Raw genomic sequence first — 16,443 nt, forward strand, 5'->3', positions numbered from 1 at the left:
GATTATAACCCATATTCATCATTATAGTCTTGGCTGGTTTGGAAATAGTTGGAATAGTAATCATAGCTCCCCACTGTTGTAAAAGATCTCTGCCCCAAATAGATAATGCAATAGGAGCCACATAAGGGTGTAGTTGAGCTTTCTGACCCTAAGGGCTAACGCAGTCTAAAATATTTGTACTTTGTTCAATATCCATTAAAGTTCCCATACCAACAAATGTAGTCTTGATTTTCTTTTTTGGTCAGCCCTTAGGCCACATGTAAGAAGCAATTATTAAAACATCATCTCCTGAATCTACTAATCCAGTAATTGCTATTTTATCAGCAAAAGTTACTGTATACTGAGGTTTAGAGTCATTAAGGAAAGTATGCCAGAAAACCTGTTTTCCTGTGCTGCCAAAGCCACCTTCCCACTTTATGGGAATGGCCTGTCCTTTATGACAAGGCAGTATTAAAATTTGTGCAATTTTTTGACCAGCTTTTAATTTTATATTTTGAGTAGAAGAAGCCATAAGCATAATTTCCCCTTGAAAATCAGAATCAATCACTCCAGGATGTATGTTTAAACCTTCCATTTTTAAACTGCTTCTACCTAAAATAAGTCCCACAGAGTCTCGCGGAATAGGGCCATAAATTCCAGTCTGCAGTTTTCTAGGCTTTTGTCCAGCTAAGATTTCTTCTTCAGATAGTATTGGTATGTCTAAAGCTGCACTTCCTTGAGTTGCATGAAAGAGATCCTGAACATGTAATTTCACAGGTTCTATTTCAATTAGTTGTTCTGATTTGCTTATGCATTTGTTACCCATTGTCCACTGGAAATGAACTCTGAATGCTCATATTATTGATTTCTGGGCCCCTAGCTGGGCCCGATGTTCCATTTTTTGATTCCTGGGCTGGAACAAATTCTACTCTGGGCAGGAGGAGTTTGCCATCCTTATCCTTAACAGATCTACATTCATTAGTCCAATGTTTACCCTTTCCACAGTGGCAGCATAGGCCAGGTGCTTGCAGCTTGATATCCTAAGCTACCACAGCTGAAGTATTCTCAATTTTAGCTTTGCGACATTCAGAACGCAGATGCCATATTTTCCCACAATTAAAACATTTTGACTTCTTTTTAGTCCCATTAAGTGCCTCTGCCAAGGCGGCAGCATTAAGCTTTGCCTGAAGTGTTCCAGAGCCAATATCCCTACAAGTGCGGATATATTGTTCGAAGGAAACATTGTCCTGATTCTTGACAGGGGTCAGGGCTAACTTACAATCTGAATTGGCATTCTTAAATGCTAATTGTAATTAAAGCAACTGTCTGGCCTGTTCTCCAGGAGCAGACCTTTCAATTGCTTTCGGAAGTCTAGCTACAAATTCAGAATATGGTTCATCGTTTGCTTGCATGTTTTTTAAAAAAACTGTTTAATCTCATTTTTTCCTCTAGTCTTTGCCAAGCTCTAATACAAACATCATTAACCTGCATTAATAAGTCTTGTGTTAATTGCAGCTGTTGGTGAATGTCAGCCGCAGGGCTAATACTCATTACAGAGTTAACTGGAGTTCCTTGAGTTCGGTTTTGTAAAGTTGCCTCTTCCAGCCACCAAGCCTTGAATTGTAAAAATTGACGAGGGCTCAAGGTAGTACGAGCTAAAGTTTCCCAGTCAGCAGAAATAAAAATATGATTTGTGCAATATGAATTTAAAATTCCAATTACAAAAGGTGAGGTGGATCCATAAGCAAAATTAGCATCTTTCATTGTTCTTAAAATTTTTACTTCTATAGGAGCATGCTGAGCAGCTCCTGATTGCCCATTCTCTCAAATTTCTCTGAAAACAGGATATGCTTGTATAATAGTCTCTTTATTATTACCCAATTCTGAAATTTGAACTGAGTTCTTGTTAGATAAAGCCAATTCAGAAATATCTAAGGGAAAGTGATACCGTGCTGTGAAGCGAGTATTTGGGGGATTAGGCCATGCAGGATAGATTCCTGGTAAAGCATTATGATGTAAAGGACCTTCCCTCCAGGCTATAGGACCTGCTGGTGCAGGAGTTAGAGGCTTGTAAGGTGGAAGCACATCTTTACAAGAACCTGCTTTAGAGCTTGCTCTAGAGGAGTGTATTTCAGCTCCCTTCTTTTCTAAGAAGACAATTTTTTGATTCATTGTTTGAAAATTTTCAGCCATAACCTTTTTAAAATGTTCAAACTCAGACTCTTTTTGAACTGATTCTTCAGCCATTTCCACTAATTCTGGACAGCTCTCTGTGTCACTTTCAAGACTAATTAAGTCACCCACATATTTCTTTTGAGGCTTATTAAATTGGGGGTTAGAATAGAAATGTGGCATATCATATGTTCCTATTCTGAGATATTCCGTAACCTGTTCTGGCTGGTCTAACTGACCCAGCTTGGACAAAGGAGGCAGGGGTGGACAATGGTCAGCACCAATATCTTCAGTCTCAGAATTTTGCTCAGAACATGTCTGAAACAGCTGATATGTTACCCATATTACCCTACTTATAAATTGCCTTTTTGGTGGGCACAACACAGAGCCCGACCCACTTTCTTCCAGACTTTTAAATTAAGCTGGACTTTCTGGTCAGGTGTAAACCAGTGGCAATGCTTAACAACCACATGGAAAAGTTCCCTCAGGTTACTGGTTTTTACCGGAATTTTAGTGGTAGAAATCAGAGTTTTTAAAATGGCAATATACTGGTCCTCCAAAGAGGAAGGGAGCTGAAGACTCATATTATTTCCTCCCATGTTTCTTGTTATGCTGGAGATGTCCCACATACTCTGCTTGGCAATTGCACCGTCCCAGTAACAGGGTTCTCCAGCTTACCTCAAACAGCTTCAGTGAAGATCTCTCCGAGGTGTCCTAGCAGAGGCGGCCATCTTCCAGCCCGGCATCCAGAAAGTCTTTCTGCTCCTTTGCGATCTCCTAATCCTGCCAACTATGCCAATATGTTGCGTGACTGGAGACACAAATGAACAGCAGCTTTGCCGTGGGTGTAAACTTGCTCCTGTAATTATTAAGTCAAGAAACAGACCACACGCAATTAGATGAGATGAAATGGCATGTAGCAAAAATTTTTATTCCAAGTTTTGGTTTTATACTTTTTCAGTCACTTACACACTTAATCTATTATCTATTAGTTTCATCATTATCTTATTTTACCTATTTGAAATTTAACTTGAAAGGAAATATTTTGTTATCATATCAATATAATCAACTTTGTAGTAAACCTCTTCTTCTAAACATTGACTAATTTCTGAGCAGGTATCTAAAGGAAGATCACAAAGAAGAAAGTAGCCACAGGGGAACAGAGTTAATAGAAGAATATCTTCAAGCATTCACTCAGTTTACTCAGTATGAAGTAATGCTATGACTTTCCTTCAGGGCAGAGTACCTATAGACCTCTGACAATATGTTGTTAACATATGTCAACCCTCTAGCCTGTATCTCTGAGGAAGGGTGGCATGTCCTTTGATTTCAGGCTTCACTGGGTGTACAGCTTCAGAGAAAAGGCCTAAGGAATTTTACAACTCCAAAAAAGCCTAACTCTGTGTGTAACCCAGGGGGATCAAAGTCCCTTAAGCCTCTGGAGTAAAAGCAAGTCATTTTAAACTCACACTGACTTCACTTTGTGTGCTTGATGTAGGATATCTAAATATTATCCTACAGGAGGGGACAAGGGAGGTTTGATAGAGGGAAGGTAAAAGGTGGGACAACACCTACGGAGCATATTGCAAGGGTGCAAATCTAATCTGTCAATTTTAGAACATAAATGTGTTAACACAATAATCAAGTAAATGAGGTGAAAGCTATGCTGAATGGTTTTATGTAACCACATCAGATTGTATATAAAAAAACAACACATTGTATCACACATATACATAAATGTATTCATGATCTATGTATATTTGACTTAACAAAAAAAAAAAAAAGAAAAAGAAAAAAAGAAGCAGGGCAATTCTCTATCACATTTCTGGGGACAATAGTTATTGTCTCCTTACACTGAAAGGGAATTCCTATTTATAGAGTCACCTTTACAGGTGGAACCTCACTGTCTTTCCTGGATTTATATTTACCCAAACTTTTATATCTATACTGTCCAAGCTTGTTGGTGTCTTCTGTTTCCCCTTAAAGTCATCTCAGAGGTTAGCCATCTACATAATAGTATGGATTTGTAATTATAGTGGAAGGCCTAATTTGACTAAAAGGTCTCTTCCTAACAATGATACTGGAACCTCTGGGATAAACAGAAATTGGTGGTTTACTAATATTCCTTTCTAGCTACATAATAAGATGGGGGTGAAATACCTCTGGTAGGGTGTGCATGAATGCCCACAGCTACACAGTAGACCCCCATGTCAGGGGTCTGCCAAAGGTTTTCACAACTGAATAAGTGGCTCCCTTATCAAATAGGAAAAAGAAATTTGCTTACCAGCCACATCCAGGGTTATCTGGAGTTCTTCATGTGTGACCTGGATAGTATGATAAGCCAGTGTCAAATGCACTCCCCTTCAGGCCCTGGTCATTTGTCACCATAAGCACTAGGGTTTGGGCTAGGGTTTGGGCTTCTCCTATTCCTTCCATTTAAGGGACAGTCCTATGCCGCATAGCCTGGTTGTCCACATGTTTGCCAAGGCCACCTGGGTTTCATGACTTTTCCCACTTCATCTTTGGACATCCTGGGGCTGGTTTGACACTCTCTCTTAAAGTCTCTGGGTATCCCCCTCCAGGAACAGTTCTTGCCACCATCCCTGAGGCCCCTCAGAAGGCCACTGCGGGCAATAATTACACCCAATAATTTGGGGTTTTTTTGGTCCCTCTGTGTTAATTCCATATCCCAGTTGTTGTAGACAGTGGAGGCCACCTGCAGTAGCTGGGCGATGTCTGTCTGGGGTCCCTTGGACAGTTTCTGGAGTTGCCTATAAATATCAGAGGAAGAGTTGTTAAAGACGTGGGTATTTATTACTATTTCTGCCTCTGCTGACCTGGGGGCCATGTTGGTATACTCTTTGGAAGCTTTTATAAATTTTCTACAAATATTGGTAGGTTTTCCTCCTTTCCCTGCACCACCTCTGTTTACTTAGAAAAGTTAAATGGTTTTACCTGAATAGCTTTCATGAACCCTATAAAGGATGTAAGGTTGCAGATGTGGGCTCCTGTTGGTATTTAGATCCTAGATTTCTTCAAGGAACTGCTTGATTTCCAGGTTGTTGACTTAGGAAATAGAGTTGGTCTCTGTAGACCCGACCAGCCACCCAAATTCTCTTTCATCTAGTGAACAGCAGTGTGAGATTAAGTCCCCCACATCTTTCCAGGTTCAATCAATAACAATGGCAAGTGTTCAGATTCCTATATGAATCTTTTAGGATTGGCAGAGAAACTCCCTAACTTTTCTTTACACATCTTGAGACCCCCACTGAGGATGGAATGTTTACTCTCTTAGGCTGTCCTATGGGTTCTAATACATCCTGCACAGGAAATACAGAAGGCAAGGTAGTACTGGAAAAGGGGTTTAAAGATGAGGGGACAGACAAAGCTACTCTGGGGATGAAGCAACAGCCATAGTCCCTTTATCTTCACCTGGTCCCCACCATAAAGTTTGAGATTGGTCCTGAATCAAAGAGGCTTTCACACCTTTTCATGTCCCCTTGAGCTGAAACATTCCCATTCAACATTCACAATATTGGGAATTATTTCTTAAATAAACAAAAGCTTTAACAAATGGAACATCTGACCACTTTCCCTCCCTGTACAAAGGAGGTCTAACTGTAGGATGCTGTTTGGGTTAAGGCTCCCCTTATCAGGCCAATATTCTCCATCTGTCAGCTGGTATTGTGTTCAGGCTGCATTTCAGAAAAACACTAGTTTTTCTCTGTGAAGGCTGCTCAGTCTGCGAGGCTTCAAATTTTTAATTGATATTCAAGGGGAGAATTGATGTGGAATGAGGCTTCTTGTCTTATTATTTCTATGAGTAGAAGTGAGAGAGTAGGTATCCTGCCAGACCGGGCATTCCTTTGACTGGCAGAATAGGGTTGACTGTAGAAGGCTTAGTAAGACCCTAACCTGGTTTTCTTATTATTTGATTCTGGGGAAGTTTCATAAGGCCCTATCCATGCTTCCCTGGCTTTCCACCACCAAGGTATCCCTATTAACAGTGTGTCATCTCTGACTGTGGAGTGTCACAGACCATCCTCCCTCAGACAGTTCCCCTTGCCAAGATGTTCTGTGACAAATGTAGAAAAGTCCCTTCCCTTGGCTACATATTTCCTCCTCTGATCTATCTCAAGAAGACCCAGAATTAGGAAATATGGGTAAAAAGGGAAAGGAAAGAAAGGAATGTCTGCCCTAGGCCAGAAATGTGGCAGCCTTTTACTCAGAGATCAAACACAGACAAAAGGATGCCATAAAGACTATATAACACACACAAAGCAGCCACACATCATTTCACTTTCTCACTTTATCACTATAACAAGGAGGTTTTCTAGATAAAAAGGGTTTTGAGTTTTGGCCCCACAATATTAGGTCCATTTGGAGGTCAATAATCAATGATTCTTGGTTCCCAGTGCTGAAGAATAAGCCCTGGTGCCTAGCTGATGATGGAATGATCACAAATACAAAGCAATTACAATCACATATATACACACATTTATTTCAGAACAATTAATACACATGCATTTTCAGCAAACCTTTCTAAAGAACCCATGGAGGTTGAAACTTGCAATTTTAATTATATGACCATGAGTCCAGGCCAGTGTAAGGATTAGGGACTCATCATCATTATGTTCCCACTAGAGAAGATCCTTAGCCACAACTTGGTTCTTGCTCCCTGCCCTTAGCAACTCCCCTTTGTCTTCTGCCTGGCCTGTCAAAGAGAGAAGCTGGAGCTCCAGGTGGCACATCTTCCTACAAGCATAGCAGCCCTGGAGGGTGGGACAAGGGCACACGTGTCCAGTGGTGGCATAGCTGGAGGCAAGCCACAGCCACATTGAGGGCCTGTTCACCATGAACCTGGTGCAAAACTATTCTAACATGATGTCACAGACACAGATGACCAAGTCCCAAACAAACCCTGATAGCATGGAAGGCATGATTTCCCACAGGTATTAGACCAACACTTTTCACTATGGTTGGCCTGGACACCACAATTTTCAAGAATTTGTTGAAGCAAATACCTAAAATTCTTTTCTCCAACTCTACCCTGAAAAGAAGGGAGAGTTCAATGGATGAATGGCTGAGATGTTTGAGATCATGACTTAGTGTTCACTTATTTCAGTGTTCACAGAGTCTAAAATTCTGGCGAAATTGTACCCAACAACCTAAATTATGAAGTAGATGCTTATTGGAGCATTCCACAAATGTCTGAGATCAGGGCAATATTTTTCAAAATATAACTTTGTATGTAGTAGAAGTCTTTAGAAAGCTGCCACTTCAGGGAAACTTCCAAGTATTTTTTATAATTATATCTCCTAAATGAATTTCTATAACCATAGATCATCTAGAAGAGAGTTATAATGTGATCATATTCATGTACACATAGTGTAAATTTTTGCCAAAAACTTCATTTATATCTTCAGGTAATATCATTGTTATCATCAAAACTTGCAGAGGGAATGTGAGAAGACTGGAAAGACTATCTCAAGAACAGTCATAGATATGGATCTTACAAAACTGTATACAGCACCATAATAATTCTAAATGCAATAGATAATAACAATATTGGAAAAATCAAGGACAAGATGAGAAGAGAAGGGATTGAGAAAAGTTACATCTGAATGGAAGAAATAACAATAATAATAATTATTATTATAGGAATTATTATTACTATTACTTTGAGACAGAGTGTCACTCTGTTGACTAGGCTAGAGTACTATGGCATCAGCCTAACTCATAGAATCCTAAACTCCTGGGTTCCAATGATCCTTCCACCTCAGCCTCCCAAATAGTTGGACTACAGGCACTCACCACAATACCCACCTAATTTTTCTATTTTTAGTGGAGATGGGGGTCTTACTCTTGCTCAAGCTGGCCTCGAACTCTTGAGCTCACGGGATTCTCCTGCCTCTGCCTCCCAGAGTGCTAAGATTATTGGCCTGAGCTACCACACCAGCCAAAAGCAAGAAATTTTTGAAATACTTCTATTATTGTCTGCTGATAATATGTTCTATATAATATAATCATAGGAATAATATAAGACAAATACCAAAATTTATGTAACTTGAAAAGAGTTTTTCTATTATAATGCAAAAATTCTAAGTGATCATAGCATGGTTCATTCAGAACACACGCCCTACATCACCCCATTGCAAGATCCAATCAGATCACACCTCATTACCCAATGCTTATAAAACTTGCCCCAGTTCCCAGTGTGGGGACACAGATTTGAGGATTGCCTCTTGTCTCCATGGCAGTCATCTTGCAATAATGTTATTCTTTTCACAAAGGCTAATGCCATGTTATTGCATTCTCTTCACATCAGGTAGTGAGCCCATTGATTGTTCAGTGATATCAATTGCTCAAGACTTAGGCACTATTACCACTTCATGGTCCAGTTCTGAATCTGAACTAAAGCCTTTCAAGAAAAAAAATTTAGCTTGACTCAGTCTGTCTCCAGAGCCTTACCTTATATAAACTATTTTTGAATACCTTTTCTTTTTGGTAAATATATTGTAGTGTTTGTTTCAGACATTTTACCCTACATTATAGTCATGAAGATACTCCCCTAAATTGTATTTTATATGCTGAATTAAATATTTAAATATTTAACTCTATGAACCACCTGGAATTTATTTTGTGTTTAATTATGTGGTCAAAACTCAGGTTTTTATTTCCCCTTTAGACATTTAATTTCCTAAAATATTTGTGAAAAATCCATCTTTACCCATTCTTCAGCTTATGAAATATTTGAATATATGTTTCTGTTTATTTTTATGTCTATTTTCTGTTTTCTCTTTGGTTGTTCTTTTTGTCTCTGGTGGACTACATCATCTTAATTACAAAGAGCTTTTATTTTACACAGGAATGTTTCCTCTGGAGCCCATTCTCATAAACACTTCATTTTTCTATTGTGAAGTCACAAAAGAGTGAAAGCCTGCACACCTTACCTCTACATCAATATTCTTAGCTTCATCTTTAAATTAAAGAGTTCAGAACTTAGAACATTGCTCTTGTCTCTTATGTTTGTAATATCCTTGTGAATTCCACCATCTCCCAAATAGAACTCCTCAGTTTATTCATTTAATACTTGAAACAACAGCTGGAGGTAGTGAAAGCCTGGAAATAGAGCTCTTTGTCACTCCTACACTGCTGTAGACCATATGGTCCTCCTCCTCAAATCCAGAATTACTGTAGGTGAGACCACATTGGGGGCATCTGATCTCAGAACCTCAGTTTGGAGTCTGCATGCACAGGGGAAGCAGCTCCCTGTCTTTTCTGTGGTGTGAGTTGGGAAATTCAGCTCTTATGTGTAAGAATTAGCTTGTTCAACAATCATTTTGCCTGCTGACCAATGACACATTACCAATTTAGTTCTTGCATTGTAATGTTTCTTACTGGTTTTTGTTATGGTGTGCAAAATCTGTAACACTGAATAATTTTTTTGTTTACATAAATGTTATGTATAACCATATGTATATTTTTGAGTTGTGTATTAAGGCTGTCATTTCTCTTCTTAAAGATGTATTCATCTTTAAAATTCATCTGTAATTGGCAAATAACCATTTCAATTATTTTAACATTTTCTTAAACCCCTCTTTCCTATATTAAATGGGAATATCACTTTTATTAAAAAAACAAAGATGACACACATTCACCATTTCATTGTTTTCCAGAAATATTTCCTGTAATATGTCTGGTTGACAGGAGAAGGGCAAAGACTATTGTAGGAACCACAGACAAAATTTGCTCATAGTGTCATATTTAAAAGGATATATGAATTTTGGGGTGGTGCCTGTGGCTCAAGGAGTAGGGCGCCGGTCCCATATGCCAGAGGTGGTGGGTTCAAACCCAGCCCTGGCCAAAAACCACAAAAAAAAAAAAAAAATATGAATTTTATATTATACAACTTGATTTGTTTACATGTGAAAGGTTCACAAAGACATTACAAAAGTCCATTCATAATTTTAATGACATCTGCCACTACAGATAAACAGAAATGTCCTCACATAATCCACATGCAACATATAGGACATGGGCTGGACACCCCTGCACATTAACTGGAGGCCGTAATTCCTTTCACTTCACTTCCTTAAATGTATACATGATATTTCCATGTACACATCACCCATGTAATAGATGTGTCATATCACTCTTTAAATGATTACTAAAATTGCTTTCAGTTATTAGTAATATAAAAGAATGCAACTTAAAAAATGTGTACATACATGTGCTCAATAGTCATTACATATATTTGAATATTGGCTTGTGGAAAGGGAATTCTTTTTTATTTATTATCTTTTCTCATCTAGTTTAAGATTATGAAAAACATTTTTATGAATGTAAATTTTTTAGATTTTCTGACTTAAATTGATTTAAGTTAAAAATTTATTTAGTTTCCCATTAATGTATTATGTAGCTGTTTCTATGATGTCTATTATTTTAGGCCCAGCCTTTTGATACTCTTTAGAAATAATTTTTAAATGAATAGTTGCCTGGGTGTATAGGCTAATGAACATGAGATTCATCAGCCAAAGTTAAATAGGAATTTTCTCACCTGAAACCAACAAGAGACACACAAAAAGACAATAAACAGAACAAAATTCAGGACTCCAATAAGGTGAATAGGATTTATTCAGTGTTTGTAATCTGGAGTGCCATCATACCAACATGACAGAGTTGAGAGGAAAACAATCTCTCATGAATAAATCATTCATTCCTACAAAGTGAGTCTTTGAGGCTTAATATCATATGTCTAATTTACAAGGAAGGAAATCCTCAAAATAATGATCTAAAAACTATTTTAGGGGTATATAAGGCGTTTATTTGAGATTTATGAGATGTGAGAAATCAACAGAACAAAAACCATTAATAGATTATGGTTAATTTTATGCTGAATTAATAGATGGATATTTGTTTTGCTAGGAGTGGCTACAATCAGAGTCTCTTGGTTTCAGTACTCTACCCAGAGAATGTCAATGCCAAATACTGGTTAAAAAAGGAAAAAAACAAAACAACAACAAAAACAATAACAACAAAAAAACACCTCATCTATAGTATTACAACCTAGCACCATTCAGTTTGTTTATATAAAGACCTCCTTATATTCCCTACAAACTACATAAAGTGAGGCCTTTATATAGTTAAGAACAGAGACAAAATATTACTCAAATTTGAAGAAAATAATTTTATTTAGGGAAACAAATAGTGTGAATAGCTTTACTGGTTTCTCCTTCTTTGGGCAATAATTGCATTCTACTCCTATAAATAAAAAAAAAAATTCTACTTCCACCATTACTACTTTCATATCATTTATCAGACACATATAACAAAATAACTAGATAAGGGAAGGCAGATTAATGCCACCATAGGATAGTTCAATCTATTTATACACATTATTTATTTCATTTCTTAAAAGTATCTGTCATCCTTGAGCTTGTTGCAATATCACAGTATCATATAAAGACTACTGTCCTTTTATAGTAAAAAATAAGATGAAAGCATTAAAGGCCAACTTCATTCAAATGGTTTAACTTTATTTTTTTTATTTTTACATATACATGTGTTAATTAGGTTTCTATTTTTTTGCCTTCACAAAATTAAAAAGACTTGAAATTTAATAACAATAACAATGTTTAAGATAAGGACTAGAAAGAAAAACCTCGTAAAGAACGAACAAACATAAACACATTTAGAAAAGAAATCAGACAATTGCTACATTGAAATATTAAGTGATAATAATAATGATAATAATGCAAAGAAATTAACATTCACATTGTCGAATAAGAGTATGTCTATTATATAATGCTTTGACTCTGAGATTCAGTATTGAGTCATCAGTTAACTTATTATTTTTTTAAGTAACAAAAAATTGACAACAAATATTTATAAATAAAAGTAAAAGATAATTTCAAAAAAAGTTCATGCTAAATCTTATAGACAATAGAAAAAGAAGAAATACATCAAAATCATTCTACTTGATCTGGGTACACCTGATATTAAAATTGGAGAAAATATATTATTATAAAGTATAAATTACAAAAATATGTCACTTATAAATGAGGATGCAATATCCTAAACAATGTATTTAAAAGTTGAGTTAAAAATTAATGTTTAAGTAATATACTTTGGTCAAAATTAAAAGCAATTTATGTGAAAATAAGTCACTATTTTCTTTTCCTGTTCTTTTATTCTTCTTTTCCTTTCCCTCACCCCTTCTCTCCTTCTCTGCCTGAACCCATTTTTTAATATAAAGTTAATATTTACTTTCTCTATGATATAGTGTTTTTGACTCTCAGTGTAATGACAATATAAGTGTGCTTTCAAAATATATACAACAATATACTGGTAGGGTCCTATTAAGAATAAAAAGATACTCCAAATGAAAATCTAACTGATATTCAGAAATTGAAATACTCTTTCTATTTCAAGGAGTAGCTCTCCCAAAGTTTTGCAATTGCTTTTTAAAACATTTTTATTTTCATATTGCACAAATTACTAGAATAATTCTAATCCCCAGGATAAAGATTCCTAGACCTATGATGGAGAGTAAATTTGTATTTAATCACAACTAACTTAGTCTATTTTAGAAACTTAATAATTATATTTGAATAAGTAAATATTTATTAATTCACTGTGAGAACTATAATGTGAGAAAATAACCATAGTATTTCAAAGTGTAAATGCAATTAATATCACTGAAACTATTATTAGTATAATTAATAATATTTTAATACTTTATAATATTCAAAAGTACTATACCCTTTCAAATTTAATTTTTAGTGTATTCCATCAAAATTTACTTCAATAGAACAAAATAGTGAAGTTTCTGAAATAGTGAAAATAACGAGTTTGGTTTACTTGCCATAAATTATAAATACTCAAATGATTCAAATGTTCAGATTAAAATAATATTTCAATACAAAAAAAAGCTTGTTCTGCATCAATTGAGAGAATCATATGGTCTTTGTTTTTTATTTTATTTATGTGATATATTTATAGATTTACCTATGTTGAACTGACCTTTTAACACTGGAATAAAACCAATATGATCATGGTGTATAACTTATTTCATGTGTTGAATTCTGTTTGCTAGTATCTTATTGAATATTTTTGCATTGATATTCATTAATAATATTGGTTTATATTTTATCTTCTCTTTTGGATCCTTTCCTGGTTTGGGTATCAAGGCGATATTGTTTCATAGAATGTATTGGGAAATATTCCTACTTTTTTTCTACATTTTAGAAAAGGTTATGTAATATAGATACTAGTTACTCTTCAAATCTTCAATAGAATTCTGATCTAAAGGCATCTAGTCCCAGACTTTTTGGGGAGAGATTTTGAATAGTTGATTCTATTTCAGTACTTGATTTAGGTCTATTCAAAATTCCTAATTTTTTCTGACTGAGTCTAAGAAGGTGGCGTGTTTCCAGGTATTGGTTCATGTCTTCCAGATTTTTATATTTCTGAGAATAGAGTTTTTTGTAGTAATCGTTAAAGAATTTTTGAATTTCTGAGGTGTCTGTCATTACATGTCCTTTTTCATTTCTGATTGATGATGTTAAGGATTTTACTTTTCTGTTTCTGGTTAGAATAGGCAAAAGTTTATCAATTTTGTTAATCTTTCAAAAGAAACCCAACTTTTTGATTCGTTGATCTTCTGAATGATTCTTTTCTTTACAATTTCAATTAATTCTGCTCAAATTTTTCTTATTTATTTTCTTATGCTGAGTTTGGAATTATATAGTTCTTCCTATTCCAATTGTTTGGGATGAACCATTAGGTTTGACTTTCTTTCTGTTTTCTTGATGAAGGCTAATGCCATCAATTTCACTCATAGGACTGCTTTTGAAGTATCCCACAGGTTTAGATAATTTGTGTTTTCATTATCATTTTGTTACAAAAATTTGCTGATTTTTTTCTTAATGTCATTCTTGACCCAGCTATCATTTAATCTAAGTTAATTTAGTTTCCATGACTTTGTTTTAGTATGAATATTTCTGTTGCTGTTGAGTTCAAAGTTTATTTCATGATGGTCTCAGAAGTTACAAGGAATAATTTCTATTATTTTAAATTTATAGAGGTTACACATGTATCCTAAGATATGATCAATTATCGAGGATGATCCATAGGCAGATGAGAAGAATTTTTATTCAGTTTAATTAGGATGAAATGTTCTGTTGATTTTTGTTAAGTCCATTTCTTCTAGGGTCTAGTTTAAGTCCATTATTTCTTTTCTTCTTTTTTTCCTTCAAGAATGTTTTTTTTTACTTTATTATTATTATTTTTTATTAAATCATAACTTTGTACATTGATGCATTTATGGAGTTCAGTGTACTGCTTTGATATATATTGCGAAATGCTTACATTGAACTAAGTAACATATCTATCACAATTATACTCATTTCTTAAAAGTTTTGAAATGTACCATGGTATCATGCACATTATGTGATGGCCTCCAAAATATCCTCCCTCCTCCCATATTTCCTCTCCCTTCCCATCTTTCTCCTCTTACCTTCAATTTTCTGGACTATAGTTATGTTTTTCCAATCATATGAATGTGTAGGTGATTATATGTTGATTTCGTAGTAGTGTTGAGTACATTAGATAATTCCCCCCCCATTCTTAGCATATTTAAATAAGAAGAATATGTTCCAGAACCATCCAGGTAAACATACAAGATGTGGAGTCTACATATATTTTATAGTTGCGTAGCATTTCATGGTGTATATATACCACATATTTGTGGGGGAAAAAAGGCATGGATAGGGGGGCAGAGTAAAGATGGCTGACTGAAGCCAGCTTTCAACAGAAGCTCCCATCCAGAAGGAGAGTTGAAGCATAGAAATTTAGCAAGTAACCTGGAAGATTAGAGCTACACCAAGAGAGAAGGTTGAAGAACGCACATCAACCCTGCTGAGGTGAGCTGCAACCCCAAGCATCCAAAAAGCTACAAAATCCATCACCAAGTGGACAGGCATCCCCTTCCCCATGAGAATGGCTCAGAGTGCTCCATACAAACAAGCAAGCAGAGTCCAAAAGTCCTCTTATTATAACCCACAGGAGAGACCCTCTAAAAACTGGACTTACTTCCCCTACTAGGGTGCCATGGTGCTCTCCTGCCAGGCATGAAACTGTGTAAAACTGTATATATTCTCTACCTGTAATTCTGAGCTCCTACCACTCCCCTCAACTCACTCTGAGGTCTGGAAGCCTGTTCCTCAGGAGTCCAGATTCTTGGGTATTTTCTTGAGAGGTGTGGATAGGGCATGGACTGCTGCTGGTCAGTGCTGATTCTGCAGGATAGGAGTGAGGAGAGGATGGTTGGCTGAGAGGGAACCACATCAGTGGTGGCCCCAAGGCACAGAGCAGCAGCCATTTTGCCAACAATAAGGCTCACCCCTGAATATTCCAGAGTCACACCCCATGTCTTTCTGGGTAACCAGAGGAGGCAAGGCATCTTCTCCCATGGCAGCCACTGGTGGAAATACAGGCCCCGTGAGTTAAGGGGATTTCCTGTAGCAGTACCAGCCTGGTGGAGCATGGGGACTAGAAAATGCACATGCAGAGCCGGCAGATTCCCAGAGTGGGGCTGACCCAGAAAACCGCCTTATGGAGCCTGGGATGTACCAGCCCTCATTTGGGGATCATTAGCCAAAAAAAAAAAAAAAAGAAAAAAAAAAAAAGAAAGCAGGAGGCTGGAACTGAAAGCTAGCCATGCTGAGAATACAAACTACAGCCAAGACTGGGCAGCAGCAAAGACAGGGCCAGAGGCGCAGGTTCTGTGAACTCTAATAGCCTGTCTTCTGCAGGGGAAGATAGCTGGAACAAAAACAAATTCTGCAAAAAATGTTCGGTTCTGTCAGTAACATCAATCAGTGGCAGGGCTGGAACTGAGTGAACAGCCCCAGCCTCCATTAAGCACCCGAAGTTGTCAGACCTCACCTCTGCCTGCCATATAGTGGCAGAGAGCAGTGGCCTGGCTGAGGAGACATAGATCTCCCTGTGATTCAGGTAGGTGCAACCCCCTGGAGTAACTGCTCATTGGAGTCAACTGGGTCACAGCCCTGTGGGGTTATCAGTGACTGGGTGTGACAGAGATGCAAGGTGGGGAAGGAGGCATAAATATTCCCAGACTAATATATTTGTTGAGTGGGTTCTCCTGACCTCATGGAGCAACACAGCAACTCATATATGAGTTGTCATCAGACCCCTACAATCTAGTTGTCAGAGACCTTTTAAACTCTCCCACCTGAGACAGGTGCCAAATGAGACAATTGATTTGGA

This window comes from Nycticebus coucang, chromosome 2 (genome assembly GCF_027406575.1).
Source record: "Nycticebus coucang isolate mNycCou1 chromosome 2, mNycCou1.pri, whole genome shotgun sequence".
NCBI classification, from domain to species: domain Eukaryota; kingdom Metazoa; phylum Chordata; class Mammalia; order Primates; family Lorisidae; genus Nycticebus; species Nycticebus coucang.